The sequence below is a fragment of the Lampris incognitus genome, chromosome 4 (assembly GCF_029633865.1).
Source record: "Lampris incognitus isolate fLamInc1 chromosome 4, fLamInc1.hap2, whole genome shotgun sequence".
Classification (NCBI taxonomy): Eukaryota; Metazoa; Chordata; class Actinopteri; order Lampriformes; family Lampridae; genus Lampris; species Lampris incognitus.
Window position 1 is genome coordinate 54,188,453 of NC_079214.1, and position 15,909 is coordinate 54,204,361.

At 42.4% G+C, this 15,909-nt stretch overlaps 1 pseudogene; it reads left to right on the forward strand.

The window, feature by feature from the left end:
* Positions 1–1,776: 1,776 nt before the first annotated feature.
* LOC130112075 (uncharacterized) overlaps positions 1,777–15,909 on the forward strand; it is a 45,917-nt pseudogene continuing 31,784 nt past the window's right edge.

The following is a 15,909-nucleotide window of genomic DNA, read 5'->3' on the forward strand; positions in this document are numbered from 1 at the left end:
TCACATGCACATCGTCCCAATAGGGAAGGGAGAGGTGTGACATTCAAAAATTTGTGATCACTAGTGGTCCGGGGGGGGGGGGGTATTTGTCTATTGGCATGATTTATTTGTAATTACAAAATAGGTGCTTATATCTATGTCTGCAACTGCTGGCCAATTCATTCCTGTTATTCAACGTGGACATTTCTGGTTTGCAAATGATAAGATATTTTTCAGTTAGACATAGATTGCACAAAGCATATTCAACCAGTAGTTGTAGTAAAATGTGCAATCTATGTCTAACTGAAAAATATTTTATCATTTCTCCCATTAGAGAAATTGAAGTATTCCTTAAGAGGCTCAACTGCTAAGTTCTACAAAAGATGGCAGTCTATTATCTCATATGTAAATTCTCTTACCCCTCTGGACCCCAACTGATTATCAATGAATGCATTCCTTGGGGTGAGCATTCCGAGCATCTTTTTTTATTGCACTGGCCTCCCTATTTTATTTTATTTCATTTCATCAACTCCCTGTGTATGTGTGTGTGTGTGTGTGTGTGTGTGTGTGTGTGTGTGTGTGTGTGTGTGTGTGTGTGTGTGTGTCTGTGTGTGTGTGTGTCTGTGTGTGTGTGTGTCTGTGTGTGTGTGTGTGTCTTATTTACTTATTCAGTTCTCTGTATGCATTATTTTTTTCTTCTTCCCGGTTTTCTTTAAGAATTTGGGATGAGTGGGGGGTTGGAACATGGTGTTGTTGTAGTTCTCTGTTCTAATACACCAAACAATAAAAAGGGAAAATGCTGTGAAACACTGATCTGTTCTTTGTGTCTAACATATATATAAAACACTGGTTTCCAATTAAATATATATATCATTGCATATCTGTCTGTCTGTCTGACGGGGTTGACGTTTAAGTTGATGGGGTTGACAAGTGCTCCCAAAAACTTTTTATACAATGGAGCCATTTTGTGGATAACAACCACATATGCCCACATAAGGCAAACCTATATGTATTGTTTTTATCTGTACTTCAGGCAAGCACGGCTAGAAAGAGACTGTCAGTGGAAGAGCAAAGAAAGGGAAGAGATAAATTAAACAGTGACCCAGACAGCAGAAGTGAGATTCTAGAGAAGGAAAGACAAAGGTGGAAGAAGAGCGTTCAAGACAAAAAAAGTGAGACAAATAGGAGAATTAAGTCCAAGGGAGCAGAGGCATCAGAGAAGGTATTGGAGAGATGCTCAGAAAAGGTCTAGAAAGTGCAGGGCTATGCAGAATGTAGTGCAGCAAGTAGACACACCCCAACATAGTCAACTAGACCAGAGCACTGAAGAACCAAGTATGAGCAAACGTGCTCTTGGAAGTGAGAGGGAGAGAAGAAAAACTAGGAAAAGGCATTCAAGGGAAATAAAGGCTTTGAAAAAGAAAATTAAGAAGGTAACGAAACAGCGAAACCGACTGAGAAAACAAAAATGGCGAAAAAAGAAGGCTCAAATAATTGACAGATCAAATGATGACCAAAAAAGAAGAGATAAAGCGCAAATAGACTCTCCATCGACAGAAACTGCAGATGATGATATCAGGAAGCCAACTTAGAAATCCTAACATCAAGAGAGCTCTTCTCTTCCACAGTGCTCTCTGCCAAGAACTTAACATGAAAAAACAAACTCCTGTGTCACGGAGACAGGCAACTGACAAATCAACTCATCACCAACTGACATTACGAGGCAAGTTTCTAAAGAAATATCACCTTCTTCATAAGATCCGCCAGTTTGGTTTGACTTACAAGTTAATGAGTGAAATGAAACAGACAGCACAGAAAAAGGCAAAATTTCTCCAGGGTATCAGCCAGACTGTTCAGTTCTTCATGAACTCTTCTCGCATGACAACAGATAAAACTGACACCATCACAAAGAACAAGATTAAGCACCAGCGAATTATTCTGACTGACTCCATGATCAACCTCCACAGTGAGTTCATCAACAGGAACCCAACTGTGAAGCTCAGTTACTCTTTCTTCTGTGCTCTGTGGCCCTTCTATGTTACAGCACCAAAGGCATCTGACAGGAAGACATGTCTGTGTCAGTATCATGAAAATTCATATTTAATGCTTTAGGTTCTATGTTCATCGGGTGTTGTAAAGTCGACCAAACTAGAGGACAGCTTTCAATTAGTTTGTAGCTCTCCAGCAAGTGAGGCCTGCTTTCTTTGCACTTTTTTACGGTGCTAAACAAACACACAATTCTGGCCCCAGAGCAAGGTGGAATCAGTGTTGAATGGAGGCAGTGAGAGCGAGTTCAAGAAGAAACAGCTAGTGGGATCCACTTCAACATGAAACTTAACTTGCAGAGTCTTTCAGAGCTGGTCCATCTAGATGAGGGGAAACTATGAAGTGAGACCACAACACATCTACGCTTGGTTCACAATCAAGCAAAAGCATACAGAAATTTATTTGAGACCTGCAGTGAGAACACAGTCATCATACATGTTGATTTTTCAGAATCCTGAAAGTGCAAGTATGCCTCTGAAGTTCAAGCCTGCCATTTTGGCCAGAATTTTCAACAGTTGAATCTTCATACTGGAATGTATTATACCAAGGGTGAAAAGGTCACATTTTGCGGTGTCAGAGTCTAAGAGACAAGATGCTGCAGCGATCTGGACATAAGTGGATCCAGTCCTAAAAGATATTCAACCAAAATTTCCATCAGTTACCACTGGGCACTTTTGGTCAGATGGTCCCAGTAAGCAGTATAAGAACAGGAAGAATTTCTTCCTCCTTTCTGAGGTACCACCCACACTGGGCTTCAACAGAACCATGTGGAATTATTTCCCAACATCCCACGGCAAGGGTGCCCCAAATGGCATTGGGGGAACAGTAAAAAGAACCGCAAACAAATTGGTTCTGCAAGGAAATTATGTGACAGATGGAAAAGGGTTCTTTGAAAAGACCTCAAACAGTCTGAATGGTGTTCAGCTGTATCACATTGAGGAAGAAGACAAGGAAAAATATGACACACTTCTCACGCAACAACTCAAACAGGTTCCATCGACAATAAAAAGACAACAGGTCATCCCACATCAAAATAGTGCCCGCCACAAACCGCTGTCATGCCTTTGCAGTGAGCCATTGAATTGCCAATGCTTTACCCCAGCTACTTTCTGTTTACATGGCTGCACAGAGGAACAGCAGACTGATCTGAGGGCCAGGAAGAAAGGTCCTTTGGCCATGTTGATGGAAGAGATGGAAGAGGGGATGGGGGAAATAGAAGAGTTGATGGAGGAGGAAATGGAAGAGGAGCCACTGAAAGGTCCTGAGGGCACTAAAGTCGAAATAACTATTCACAGCATTGAGGATGGAGACTGGCTAGCAGTGGTGTATGATTACCACTGGTGGCTAGCAAAGGCGATTGATGTAGACACTGAGCACCAAGATGTGAAAGTGGAGTTTATGCACCCCCATGGTCCAACAGCATATGTTACCCCAAAACATGGGAGGATGGATGCCCGTTTCTGTCCAGTCAAAGACATTTTTCTGAAACTAACAGGGAAGGCATGTCCACTCCAATCAAGCCATACAAGAAAGCTCTATAGCATAGCTCCTGATGTAAAGGACTTCATAGAGCGCAATTGTTTTAATAAAAAAACTGTTCCCTTACATGGTTTGTTAGCTCAGACCTTTGTCTATAAATATATCCATTTCAAATTAATGTAGTATTTTTTTAAAAATTAAGACCTAAATATGTTTTGTCCCTTATCTCAGAATCAGTGATTTATTGATTTTCAATCTAAATCCTATCGTTCTAATATGGGGGGGGGGGGCAAATGAAATGCTACCATAAAAAAACAAAAAATTTAAAAAAACCACCACCTTGTCTTTAAATCTCAAACCTCCACTTCTGGTAATTGGCCATTGGATGACCAGCAGAGATCTTGTTCAGACTACAGGCTGAATTCCCTCAATTTTAGTAGACCTGCCCCTGGGAGGGCAGTTATCGAGAGTGGCATCTCTATAATCAAAGCAACAGAAATACCCGTCCACTAATTTGCAAAGCTAACACAGTTCAAAGACTGTCTAGATGCATGCTCAATAACCCAGGTAAGGAATAATCAAGACATTTTGACTCATTTCAGTGAGGACTGCCTTAAACCTGTACTTTGAGTACAAGCAAATGACGTGTAAAATGGCAGACTACAGGAATCATCTGAGATTCAGCCTCAAGTGCAGACAGAGCAGGATTATACCTAAGGGTCTGCAAATGAAATCTTCTGTCAAGGGCCACCAACCAGCAAGATCCTCCAGAAGGCACAGAGTCAGCTGTTGAACAAACAGGTGAGACAAACTGATTTTACCATTGACACTTTCAAAGCCAAATAGAAGCAAATCCAACAGAGACTAAGATTGCCTCTAGATGAGACCACTTTCCAACAGAGGATTGAGTTCATGGAGAAGGCTCGTCTAGCACCAGGGCATTCACGACTGCTCCATTTTAGTAGTTGTCAGCTACTCTCAAAAAGTGGCCGAGTAGTGGATTAAACGCAGGAGAAATATCATATTTTTTTTCATCCAATAACAACAATCAATTTTCATCAAAAAGTTCTTAAATACAACCATCCATCCATCCTTCCATTACCCAAACTGCTTATCCTGCTCTCAGGGTTGCGGGGATGCTGAAGCCTATCCCAGCAGTCATTGGGCGGCAGGCAGGGAGACACCCTGTGCAGGCCGCCAGGCGATCACAAGGCTGCCACATTCACACCTAGGGGCGACTTAGTATGGCCAATTCACCTGACCTACATGTCTTTGGACTGTGGGAGGAAACCGGAGCACCTGGAGGAAACCCACGCAGACACGGGGAGAACATGCAAAGTCCACACAGAGGAGGACCCGGGACGACCCCCAAGGTTGGACTACCCCAGGGCTCAAACCCAGGACCTTCTCGCTGTGAGGCGACTGCACTAACCACTGCGCAATCATGCCGGTACTGCGCCACCGTACCACCACTGCACCACGGCTTAACTTATGTAGGCAGGACCAACCTGGGGGTAGATGAAATAATAAAATCCTCGATTGGCTCTGAGAGGCTGTTTACAAATAAGCCACGATCTGATTGGACTAAACTCCCAGCAAGCTTGTCTGAGCTGGACTTGTTTGACTTCAATAACGACGCAATTGCAGCAATGCTATACAACATTTTTACCTTAAAATAACAGCTTCAAAATCATTTTGATGGTATACTGAGTTGTAATAGAGAGAATAGGGCCTCTTTCATTCCCACTTCATGCCCTGAATGCCTGTTCTTGCACTATAATTTGGATCTGCCGCAAGCGATATTTATTTTCCTAGGAAGGCAAAGTCAGCGTACCATCAAAATGATTTTGATGCTGTTATTTTAGGGTAAAAAAAAAATTGCATGATGTTACTTTAACTGTTGACTTTCAGCAGAGTGTATCCATGGTTGTCGTGGTGACAGCAGCTGTCTTAAAGCCTTAAATTATCTTGAACTCAATGTTTAATTCGTCTGGCCCTTTTGTATGTGTCAGCCCTGTGATGGACTGGTGGCTTGTCCAGGGTGTCTCCCCGCCTGCCACCCAGTGACTGCTGGGATAGGCTCCAGCATCCCCGCGAACCTGAGTAGGATAAGCAGTTTGGATAATGGATGGATAGATGGATGGATTATGTAAATTAAAGGGTGTCGCCAACTAGATGTATTTACATCTTTTGAAGTTACTTTTAATGTGGGGGGAAAACAAATTAGCAGAGCAACTAGCGTCGAATGAGGAATTTTACATTACAACTCTACAGGTTAATGATTGAATATGGGTCACTTTCTGATTGAGGATAATGGTATAAAATACTGCTCCACTGTCAGCTGTGATTTGTTTCCCACATTAAAAGAAACATTATGAGAGATGAATGAGTTGCTGAGCACAATTTAACTTATGTAAATGGTTAACGTAGATATTTAACACATAAGTGCATATTTCAGATTGATTAAAGTAAAATTAAAAGCTTTCACTGCGTTTTGTTCATGTTTTCAACAGCTGCCATCACTAAAGTCACCAGTTAACACTGTTGTTAAACCAAAACACAGGAATAGTGGGAATATTTCCTTCTAAATAACTTAAATTGTGTTTGTTTAACATGGCATAATGTAGAACATTATTCTGTTTATTTAACATGGCAAAACGTGCAAAATGGTTGTGCCAACAAATCTCTTGGGACCACAGCACTCCCAGCTGCATATCTGCTGTAGATGCATTGCTACTACTTTATTACTGCACTGTGCTAAAACAACTGATGAACGATTAGTCTACAACTATGCATACTGTTGTCTAGTTGTTTTGATAGTCGACTACTGTGTGAAACCCCTGTGTTGCACATCATGGAAGGTCGAAAACCAGGCAGCAAAAGAAGTTCTACCTACTTGCTGCACACCGAAGATATCGGCAGACAACAGACTGTACCCTCATTGGCAGGCAGAGAGACAGATGCCAGACACACACCGGCAATGTGAACAAGTGGATGTAGAATCTATCTGACAGACATCCCACCCAGGCAGAGAAAGACATTCTTGCAAAGGGGCTGAATTTTACCGTCACGCCAAGGCAAGTCCTGCTTGCAGAATTGATTACAACCACAGAACCAGCAATCCGTACCAACCACATCACAGACCTGGAACATCTGATACACATTGGACCTTACCCAATTTCCCCTCAGGGATGAATAACGTATTTCTGATTCTGATTCTGAAGTGGAGCGACTGGGGACGAAAGTGTCAGTCTGCCTCGGCAACATGAAGCCACCGCCACATCATCCAATATCATCAGAGAAGAGAGGCATGCATTCACAACTCTTAGTAAGGACAATAGCATAATCATCCTTCCAGCAGACACAGGTAGTTGCACTGTTTTAATAAACCATATAGACTATCATGAAAGTTATGTTACTTAGCAACATAAATATTGATGAGCCCCTGACATGAGATCCAGGTAGTTGTTACAAGAGAAATGTGATAGATTGTCTCTGATGCAGTTAGAACAGGACACTGCCATTACCATGATTTTGTACCATAGATTATACCCAAGGGAAGCTACACCTAGTCTGTATGGTTTACCTAAGATACATAAACAGGATGTGCCATTATGGCCTATTGATAGTATGATTAACCCAGTGACCTATAACATCTACAAGTTTCTGGCATATATTCTTAACCATGTTGAGGCAGAACTGAACATCAATCACATCCGGAACACTATCGATTTTGTGGATAAGTTGAGGAACGTCATCATGGTGGAGGATGAAACAATGGTCTCTTACGATGATATGTCCCTCTTCGTGTGCATTCCCGTTGCAGAAGCAGTGGAGGTAGTGTGTATGAAATTACATGACGACACCACCCTTAACAACAGGACCACCTTTAAAGGTAGAATGAGTAGGATTTACCTAAAAGATCAATGTATAGACTCATAAGAAAATAATCCTTCTAAATCGGGGTGCCCAACTACAGGCCTCGAGGGCCGCAGTGTCTGCAGGTATTTGTTGCAACCATGCACTACATCACCTGATTTAACTAATTCCTTTCCCTCCTTGGTCCAAGAGGTGAGCTAATTAGGTCAATCAGGTGGTGTAGTGAATGGTTTGAACAAATACCTGCAGACACTGCGGCCCTCGAGGCCTGGAGTTGGGCACTCCTGCTCTAAATCATCACTGACCCCACTAGACATGTTTGGTGATATACCTGCAGACACCCTGTGTTTTCTTATTTTTCTTATTTTGCTGTGTATGGGACCTTTCTGGGCATTAAACTTTGGGCAGCAGGACTCTATAAAAACATAGTGACCAGGTGCCAGATCGAGATCATAACCTCTCATCCAAGAGGACGCTACGACGATGGCGGACAGCGCTGAAAAGATGCAAATATAGCAAGGGGAATCACCAAGCAGACAAAGCTCATTCCAAAATGAGAGTGCATCTAGGGTTGGCTTTCACCCGCTGGTGAGCACCAAATGAGAGGATGGGGATGAAGAGCGACGTGGAGTTGTGCCTGGGTGGCGTAGCAGTCTATTCCATTGCCTACCAACACGGGGACTGCCAGCTCGAATCCCTACGTTAACTCCGGCTTGGTCAGGCATCCTTACAGACACAATCTGCTGCGTCTTCGGGTGGGAAGCCAAGCCAGATGTGGGTATGTGTCCTGGTGGCTGCATTAGCGCCTCCTCCGGTCAGTTGGGGAGCCTGTTTGGGGGTGAGGGGGAACTGGGGGGAATAGCGTGATCCTCCCACGTGCAATGTCCCCCTGGCGAAACTCCTCACTGTCATGTGAAAAGAAGCAGCTGGCAACTACACATGTATTGGAGGAGGCATGTGGTAGTCTGCAGCCCTCCCCGGATCAACAGAGGGCAGAGGGGGTGGAGCAGCGACCAGCACAACTTGGAAAATAGGGTAATTGCCCAAGTACAGTTGGGGAGAAAAATTGGGAAAATTTGAATTTAAAAAAAAAAAGAAAAGTAAAGAAGCGTGACGCGGAGTTAGCCTGTACACTGGGATGTGTTCTGGCAACTGCTCCCAGGGGGCGTGTCCTTCTGGTGATGCTGAGCCGGGGGGAGGGGCCAACTTTGAATGTTATGTTTACAAACTGGAACCGACAAATCCTACTCATTCTCCCTTTAACACTTATTCGTATTCTTTATTCGGATCCCCCTTACCTTCCGCTACACAGTGATTGCTCATTTTCCTGGGGTCCACATAAAATTATACAAACACTGACATCATATAGACATACAAACAGACATACAAACATCAACTGACACCCATTAGTCAAGACAGAAATTAAATAATTAAAATCAAAGTCATCAAAATATCAAATAACATCAGAAAAACTATTTAGTTGAAATCCCAAACAAAACATCATAGCAGGTGGCATCATTGCTGTTGTGTGGTCTCTCTCATTAGTTTTTGTTTGATTGATTTTTTTTTTCCAATCGGTATTTGCTTCTGATTTGTTTAATGTATGGAAGTAATGCATTCCACTGGCTGGAGGCTCTACAAATGATTGAGTTTTAAAGTTGATTTGTATTTGGCTTTGGAAGTTAAAGGTGACCCATGCTGGCCTGTCTAGTTTAATGATTGTGTGTTGGACCTGTCTGAACAAGCTGTTCTGTGAAGAAGCACAGTTTTCTGTCAACGTTTGCATTTCGGGCAAATATGAGAAGACTGGAAGTTAATTTAGCCTCGATGGTCAGCCATGACAGACTGTGGTGGATCTTTGTGACATTAGATTTAAAAGACCAGTGAAGAGCTAGTCTTGCAGCTCTATATTGTGCAAGCTGGAGTTTTCTTTTTTTTAATCTTTTTTGCTGCATAGGGCCACACAACCATACAGTACCTCAGGCATGAGAGAACAAGTGCCTGTGTCATCTGATTCCTAATTGATGGTGTTCCATCAGAAGAGGCTTTTCACATAATAGCAATACCTTGCCCCATTTTTACAATTGTGTCAATATGGTCTGACCATGTTCATGACCTTGTTCAATTTAGTAACCCAATTTCTTAATTTACAGTATACCTACCTATTAGACAGGCAACCTGACTGATTTGCAACCTTCTTAGCATTATCACGCTGAATTATCAAAGCCTTCAATTCATCACTTAACCATGGAGCATTGTTACGCTTTACAGCATGTTTCCTTGAGGGGAAGTGCTTATCAGCCAGCTTGGTTAATTTTGCCATAAATGTATTCAGAGCAATTTCAGGATCCCTTTCCATACACACATCTGACCATTGCTCATCTTTAACATCCTTCACAAACAGGTCTTGATTAAACCTCCCAAAAGGCAGGTGAAGTGCTCTTATTTCCAGCTTCACATACCTTGATTTTCCTTGTAATGGCAACCAAGTTGTGATCACTGCAACTGGTGGCTACAGATACAGCTTTTGAGCAGTGCTCAGGAACACTGGTAAAAATGTGGTCTATGCAGGTTGATGACATAGCACCAGACTTATTAATAAACACTCCGGTTGGTAGGTTCACAACTTGTGTTAGGTTAGAAGTATTGGCTACTGAAAGAAGCTTTTTCCTCAGATGGCAATTTGTGGAAAAGTAAGCAATATTTAAATCTCCCAACTTAAACAATTCCTTGTTTTCATCAGATATTTCATCAATAAGAGCACACATTCCATCCAAGTGTCTCATATTACCATTCTGAGGCCTGCAACAGCAACCAATTAATATTGTCCTTGAATGTGGCAGGTGGACTTTCACCAAAAGAGCCTCTATATCACTCACCAATTTATCTTTCCACTCTTTTGCTGGCATTTGACTCTGTATATACAGTGCCACACCACCTCTATATTTGTTCCTATCTTCCCTGAATAGAGTATAATTATGTCTGCTCACTTCTGCATCCTCAAATGAGGAGTCCAAGTGATTTTCACACAGAGCAAGTACATGTATATTATTATATAGAACAATTTGGATTATTTAATGAATTTTGTTTCTCATGCTACATGTGTTCAAATGAGCCAAGGCTTTCCTTGGTAGGCCTGAGGTTCAGTTTGTTATTTTGTCTTATGAACCCTCTGAAAACAAATAAAAGAAAGTAGATAAAAGAAAAAAACTAAAACCAACTGAAAGACCTTGTGATCACTGAGCTAGTTTACCTGTTGACTTCTAAGCTTAATCGCCACTTTATCATGTCTCAAGCCTGCAGTCATCCCTCTCCCGACAGCTCTCAGATGAAGCATCAAGTCCTTACTTTTCTTTTTGATTATGTCTGAAAAGTACCCATTGATATAAATATTTGAGCCCTTCAGCTTTCTTGTAGCAGAGAGGATGGATTGTTTGTCCTTGAATTTCAGCAGTTTGACAGTGATTTGCCTTGGCCTGCCTTGTTACTGAAACTGCCCCACTCTGTGGGCACGTTCAATTTCCATTCTTCCTCCATCCAAACCCAATTTTTTTTCTCTAGCATGGATCTAACTTTCTTTTCTGATGTCTCCCAAGTCTCTCCTTTCTCATCTGTTATTCTGTCCACAATGATGTTGCTCCTTCTTGATTGATTCTCTACGAAGTCCAGTTTTGAGTTCACTTCATCATGTTCTGTTCTCGACTTGTCAATTTCATTTTTGATTTATTTCATTCTTGTTTCAGTGGTCTTTTTATCTGCTCACAGCTCATTGACAAAACCATCAGTAAACTGTAGGTAGGATTTCATGTCTTGAATGTCTTAATTACTTCATCCAGCCTTTTATTAGTCCCCTCAATAGTGAGCTGAACAAATGATTTGAAGTTCTCCTGCTGTTGTAGAATCAGCTCCTTTAAAGAGTCCTTCCGCTGATCTAGCATCAATAATTCATCCGAAAATAGGGACAATTTGGAGTTTCTAGGCATGGTTTCTCTTACCAGGATTTAGCCTACTGTCAGTGATCCTATCCAAATGGGCTTTGTCCGCAGAGATCATTTACCCTACTCGGGTTAGTTCTCAGGCAGGCTGGTAGACAGACACCTCTGATCTTCAATTCCAAGTTGGCAAAATAAACTGCATCCGATCCCAGGACATCAAGGTGCTCTCCAGTCAAATAGACTAACCTCTTCATGGGATGTGGTTAATCTGACTCAAATATGCTATTTCTTAGTTTAATAGCTTAATTTGAAATGCCACTTTAGCAGAGGTAACACACACGTCTCATATTGATGACTCACTGGAAGTGAGCAAGCTGACCAACACTGACCAAGTATGTCTGCTCCTGGATCTGTCTTCAGTCCACGTACTTCACATACAGAGGGCAGTACTATAGGCAGAAACATGGGTGTGCTATGGGTTCCCCAGTTTCACATATAGTTTCCAACTTGTATATAGAGGAAGTGGAAACAGGATGTCCCATCCATGGACACCACAAAGCCATTGGTTCAGGGATGTGGACGATACCTGGGTTAAAATTAAATCTTAGGATGTACCACATTTCACTGACTATATCAACTTGATGGACAACTCCATCCAGTTCACGAGTGAGGATATGAAAAATGACAGGTTAGCCTTCCTAGACTGTGAAATTGCTATTGCTGACTTGAACGTTGATATGTACTGTAAACCAACACATACTGATCAGTACTTAAGGTTTGCCTCTCATCAGCTACTGGAACACAAACTAAGAGTCATCAGGCCACTGTACCACCAAGCTGACAATGTCCCCACTGATACAGCGGCCAGGGAAGGGGAGAAATCCCACATTAAACAGGCACTGAGTAAGTGTGGTTATCCCTACTGGGCATTTGCCAAAGCCAGGAAGACACCCGAACAGTGCACCAGCCAATCAAAGAGAGAAGAAGGACAACAGCTGCCTAAGCATAAACCAGTGGTGATTCTGTATGTGGCAGGAGTGTCAGAACAGTTGAGATGTGTATTTTCCAAACACCGCATCTCAGTTGCTTTCAAACCCCAAAACAAGCTGTGCCAGAAATTGGTCCACCCCAAGGATCGGGTTCCCTCGGCACGAACAGAACTATATAGTGCATGCCAGGAGGATTCCCGTTACTTGCATGCTGGGAGGACTGCCATGACTTGTACATTGGGTAAACTAAACATACTCTGGCCAAGAGGATGGCATAAGACAGAAGAGCTAACATGTCAGGCCAGAACTCCACAGTCTACACCCATCTACAGGCCAACGGCCACTCTTTCAAGGATGAGGATGTGAATATCTTTGATAGGGAGGAATGCTGGGAGTCAAAGAGGCCATCTATTTTAAGAGGGAACGACCATCCTTGAACTGGGGGGGGGGGGGCTAAGAGTACATCTGTTGCCATCTTACAATGCTGTGATTGCAACCATTCCCCCATCCTCTGTGAATAGTACACATGGCCAGTGTGTGAACTATACCATGACTTTCAGGGGAGCTCACTTTTTTTTTATACCAGATTGGAGGTGGGGGGGGTGCTTGTGCATGCCTCACAGAAAGGGCTGACTATGACTCTTGTTGCAAACATTTATAGCTGCAAGCATGTAGGGCTATTTGCTTTATGTCAGCACATCGGCTATATAGGGAATGTGAAGGTATGTCACCCGCGTTGTATGTGGCAATGGGGGCGCCATGTTGTTAGGAATGCACTCTGTCAGGCAGTGTTGTAGTACTCGAGTCCTGATTTTCATGACTCGTGACTTGAGCACTGATGACTCGGACCCGCGAATTTACTGCATTCGGACTCGGAAGTTGGAGACCCGGACTCTTGACTTTTTAATTGATAAAGACTGTTTTTGTTAGATTTTTTTAAATAATAGGCCCTATTAAAATATATTGATAGCTATATTAATACTGTAACATTATTCAATTTCGTGTAAGGGCAGGCATGTGTGTTCCACCTACATGCGGATTCACGTGGCGTGCATACCATCATGTTCAGTAGCGCGAAGGTTGCCTAAAGAGACGCCCCGAATTGTGCGCTTTGCTTACACAGATTTTACAACAAATTCCAGCAAGATCACTGCTAGATGTTCGATATGTAAACGAACTATTGAGGAGAAGACCGGGACAACCTCAAACTTCAACAGACATCTGTCAAGGATGCACCCAGAAAAGTAAGTGATATGCAGTCAGTTGATGATATGGTTGGTGATCAGTTAACGTTAGCTAGCTAGCTAGCTAGCTACGGTAACAATAGCCTCCGAAGTAACTCAACCACTGGTCCAAGATGTTCGGTTAGGTCGTGTGGCGGGTATATCATATCACTAGAACCAAGTGAGATTGTATAAGTAAGTTAAGTAACGTTACTGTTAGAATGCTAATGCAGCATTGCACAGAAAAGTCACAGTACGGTTCGCTTTCGGTACGAGCGTGCCATCCATCTCACTAACGAATTGGTAAGTAACACGCAGCGTCTTCGTGTTATAGGGAGATTAAAACTGATTTTTCTTATTTATCATTTAGCTAATTACCAAGTAGCATACACTTAACGGAAAAAACACACCACTCTGAACTACCGTGTTAGCATTAATCTTAACTAGCAATAACAAATCCGCACATTGCAGGTCTCCGCCATGAATATTCTCCAAGTGCGGAGAAGGAAGAAGTCTAGCCTATATGCATCCACAAATAATGTTGATAAAATGTGCACAACTTTACAATGCAAATAAAAATAATTGTAGGCTATTACTCGCTAAATGGACTAACTGAAGAAAGCTAATGTGGATGCCGCCACTGGTTTTCTTGAGAGCTGGAGACGGTACAAGATTTGACGGATGTGGCATTCCCCCCCCCCCCCGATGTACCGAAAACTACCGAACCGTATCGTGATTGGTGACACCGCATAGGCTACTGTAAATATGGGGATATTTTTCTTTGCATATATGCAGCATTGGGTGTGCCAAATTCTAAAAATAGACACGCGCGACGTAGCTTTTGAACAGTACTATGAACTGGCTCTGTCTTCTAACAAAATCACACCCTCCCTGACCCATACAGACTCACGGAGGATAGAGAGTTAAAGCTCAGCTAGGTAGCATGTAACATACTTAAATCAATAATTAAATGACTGGGTTTTGCTAATTAATCCCTGTCCTGTTAGTCTCATAAATTATGTATCTTTTCTCATACTTTTCATTTATCCAGCTAGCTTACATTAGTTAATCTACTAATATGGTAATGTTAGTTATATAGATAACTAAATATGTAACTTAACTGGTTATGGTTCAAACAACTATGTGTATAATGTGTAACATTTGTATTGTTATTGCATATTGTTATAACTATAACGTTGCAAATTTTTTGCTGTGAGAAAGATTACTTGAAACAGTTTGGCATCAGCCACCTAAAGTGTGTATCCTATCTTCCCCTAGGTTCCAAGAATACCGTGCCTCCACTGCTTCAGATGTGACGCCAGCTGCTCCAGGTCAGAAGACTATCACATCATTTTTAAATGATGGACAGCAAAGGATGTACGACCTCAAACATCCACGTCAGAAGGCTATAAGTGATGCCCTTGTAAAAGATCTAATCATTAAGTGCTGCTTGCCACTCTCCATCGTTGACAACGAGGACTTCAAGCACTTCCTGCATGTCCTGGACCCTCAGTACCGGCCCATAGCAAGATCCACAATTTCCTCTGTGACCATCCAGGAATGGTGGAAGTCAAGAAAGAACAGATAAAGAACCAGCTGGCAGAAGCATCGAGTGTCGCTGTTACCACAGACATTTGGAGTGACCGAAAGATGCGGTCATTCCTTGGAGTGACAGCACACACAGTGGCAATGGATAAAAAAAACAGGAACTCAGCCCTCAGTCATATCTTCTTTCCTGCAAAAGAGTGCATGGGAAACACTCAGGAGAGAAGATTGCAATGATGTTTGAATGCTGTGCTGAAGAATACCTGATTAAGGACAAGATCAACTTTGTCATAACTGACAATGCATCCAACATGAGAAAAGCTTTCCAGGCCAGCTTTCCCCTAGAGGATCCTTGTGATGCTGAAGCTCATGATCCCAGCACATTTGAGGAGGATGATGAAATATGGCAAGACCTGATGCCAGAAGATCAACAGACAGTCAATGACACTTTGGCTGAGAACTGTAAGATGCAGAGACTATCATGCTTCACACATTCACTGCAGTTGGTCATAAAAGATGGTCTGAAAGACACCAGTGGGCTGTCAAGCACCCTAGCAAAGCTGTCCCGTGCAGCCAACCTCCTCCACAGTGGCACCTCATTTAAAGACTGCTTTGAAGCGTGTTTTGGTGATGCAACAATTCCAACAGCAAATGCCACACGATGGAATTCCACTCTGAAGCAAGTGAAGGCTTATGTGCATTTAGACATGCAAAAGCTGTCCAGTGTGTTGGAATAAGAGGGGCACAAAAGCCTTATCTTATCCCCGCGAGAGTATGCTCAGCTTAAAGAACTGATCGAAGTTCTTGATCCGTTCTTAGAGGCAACCAACCTAA